General features: G+C 42.4%; 1 non-coding gene across 1 annotated transcript; it reads left to right on the top strand.

The window, feature by feature from the left end:
• Nucleotides 1–3,192: 3,192 nt before the first annotated feature.
• On the top strand, nucleotides 3,193–3,333 carry LOC141315845 (U4 spliceosomal RNA). The gene has a single exon (XR_012351157.1). It is a non-coding gene; the product is annotated as a U4 spliceosomal RNA (small nuclear RNA).

Raw genomic sequence — 3,333 nt, forward strand, 5'->3', positions numbered from 1 at the left:
TGTCATGAAGTTGTTTACTTTTTCTTTTAGTTCTTCATCTCGTTCAGCTTCTGGATGAACAACTATTGTGAGAGGACCAAGTAACTTTAGGTTTTCATGAGCAGGCTCTGAACATTTCTCTTTTTTGGGGGCTCTGTCATATATACAAGCTCAGAAGTCTTAGCAGATAATGGTTTCGATCCATCGACCTCTGGGTTATGGGCCCAGCACGCATCCGCTGCGCCACTCTGCTTGACTTGAGGTGGAGCTCGTGCACTGGTCTTTTCAACATAACATGATTCTTGCACAAATTTCTAACTTGTCTTGAAGCACTTGGACCTGTCATATGTTAACACTACCACTTGTTTTGTTTTCTCATTTGCCATGTATTATATGCTCTCTTTGCTTAGGTGAGCAATATAGTTGGCAGAACCTGCTGGATTACGATAAGAAGAGAGTGATGTTTGCTGCCAGACACCAGAGCAGGCTGGACACAGGTTCACTCCAGGGGTGGAGAGCGTAAAGAGGCATACATTCACCACCGCTGCCCCACTTGCCCAGTGGCCAGATTGTTGTCGCTTGATAGAGAAAAGAAAGAAAGGGGATAAAGTTTTATTTATGTGTATTGTTTTCTGCTTTCTGTTCTTTTGCACTTGCAATGAATGCACTAGTGTCATGGACATTAAGACAGTTTTATTTAAAAGTATAGTTTTGTTTTCTGTTCTTTAGCACTTGCAAAACATGCACAGAAGTCATTAATATTTTAAAGTTTTATTCATTTGTATTGTTCTGTGCTTTCTCTTCTTTTCACTTGCAGTTAATGCACAAGAGCCATGGACATTGGACAGTTTTATTTATATGTATAGTTCTGTTTTCTGTTCTGGAACTCTGTCATGGACAATAGAAAGTATTATTAAGAGATATTATTCTGTTTTTGCACATGCAACATAACTATAAGAATAAAAATGTAAAAAAAATAAATAAAAAAAGAATAATGAATAATTGGCTATGACTGATTGAAAAATAAAAGTTTGGTCATGATTAAATAACTCTTTTTGTATGTCTTTGTTATAGTATCATTTAACGGTTATAGGCCCTTTTAAAAATGTTGATAAATTTGGGGATTATTTAATAAATAAATTTACTATTTTTGTACTATAAGTTTTAGAACATAACTACAGCAGAAATATATTTAAAGTCCAAAAACTTTGAATAAGATATCAATAATCAGTAATATAAATCTAATAAAATATTATTTTTGTCACTTCAGAAATAATTTCATTCATTTGGACATCATTTATGTGATAATTACTGATAAATAAAACATTCAGTAAACACTTCAATGTATGGAGACACTAATATGAACTGGAAAGCTTGTGATCATCCTTACTCCCATATAAATGTACAGGAAAACAGAGAAAACATTTTTTTTTTCAGATAATTTATTGTAAATATACACTCCAAAAACAGTTCAAAGAGATAAAATTCCCTTTCATTTCTTTTCTCCTCATTTTTTCTCTTTTTTCTTTCTTTTTCTCTTTTCCCCCTTCTTCCCCCTCCTTCCTTTTCCTCCCCCCCCTTAACGGACTATTGTTCCCCAGCTTTGGCGCAATCGGTTAGCGCGTTCGGCTGTTAACCGAAAGGTTGGTGGTTCGAGCCCACCCAGGGACGTGTGAAATGCCGGAGTTTTGCACGCGCGTCAGGTGTCCACAAACGCCTATGCCATTCTTAGGGTTGCGAGGCACAGCTTTCTCAGGGCGTTTATCTTGTGCACCTTCAATAAGCTGGCTTGTTTTAAAAGAATTCAGCGGCGGGTGTTTGGTGAACATTTTCACCAGCTCGAGTAGTTTGCTGTGGCATGTGGATGCCTTCTTTACTGATGATCTGTCTCTGGGGCTCATCTAGTTGACATAGTTTCCGCTGACATTCGGCTGAAGGTGCTGATCCACTATCTGCTCTTGGTACGGACTGGAACCGGGGGACTGTAGTGACCATCAGATCGGAATACAGAATGGATCTGGTGGCTACGGTGACCTCAGAATAAGAAGAAACAGACTAATATTAATGTAGATGCAAAAGTTCCATGTTGCCACAAAGTCAATACCCAATACCCCACCGGGATGACTTGAAATACAGTCAGCATCGGCAATTTTTGCCAGTCTCTCTGGAGGCTTGTTGAGAAAGATAGTCTTGCTTCGTTTTGTTTCCTTTTATTGGCGTGGCTGGTTGTTGGTCCTCGTCAAAGAGGTGTCCACCGATCATAGCGTGCCGGAGCCAGAAGACTTGTTGTTTTGTCAATATGTTCTCAAGACTTTGCGGCAGTTATCAATAAACTACAGCACAGTCACAGCTCGCCGCTACCCATCGTAAACAGGTTGGGCCTGTCTGTTCCGGTGGGCTCTCAGTGGTGCTAAAGCATCAAATGAAGAGGATGGGATTCGAACCCACACAAACCAAGGCGTGCCGAGCACAACGGACTAGCCTTGCATCGCCTTAACCACTCGACCACCTTTCGTTTTGCGCGGTCCTTTTGTTTAACACTCCCGATTCAGACCACCAGCTCATTAGTAGAGCGCTCGGTGAACTGAACTGAGTGTGTCAGATAGGGAAGACACACAAAAATTGCAGAGTGGGGTCCCCAGGACCGAGGATCACTGCTAAATGTACCGAACGACGAGGATGGGATTCGAACCCACGCGTGCAGAGCACAATAGATTAGCAGTCCATCGCCTTAACCACTCGGCCACCTCGTCATATTACGTGGCGTCTTTTATTTAGCACTCCCGATTCAGATCATCAGCTCATTAGTAGAGAACTCAAAGAACTGAATTGAGTGTGTTAGATAAGGAGGACACACAAAAAGTTCAGCATGGGGTCCCCAGGACCTAGATTAAGGTCCAGTGCTAAAGGAACCGAACGACAAGGATGGGATTAGCAGTCCATCGCCTTAACCACTCGGCCTCCCCGCCCCCTTGCTGACTGAGAGAGGCCATGCTGCGGACCTTTTCAGCTGCTGCTGTGCTTTCAGCAGGCTGTTTTGAGCACAGAGGGAATAGTGAATGAGCCGTCTTTTACACACCTCTAATCTGTTCCGTAGAAACACGGTGCAGCAACCCGTGCCAGGAGACTGTTTGTGCGGCAGTTTAAAGCTTGCTACCACCTTGTCGGTTCACATCCACGTAGGTGCCTGAAAAGGTCACGACCGTCGCCGGCATTCTTTCGCAGAGGCAATATTGTAGCCTGTGAGGTTTATCCGAGGCGCGATCATTGCTGGTTGAAAACTTTACCCAATACCCTGCCAGGATGACTTGAAATACAGTCAGCTTTGGCAATTTTTGCTAGCCTCTCTGGAGG

This window comes from Garra rufa, unplaced genomic scaffold (genome assembly GCF_049309525.1).
Source record: "Garra rufa unplaced genomic scaffold, GarRuf1.0 hap1_unplaced_039, whole genome shotgun sequence".
In the NCBI taxonomy this organism is placed as follows: Eukaryota; Metazoa; Chordata; class Actinopteri; order Cypriniformes; family Cyprinidae; genus Garra; species Garra rufa.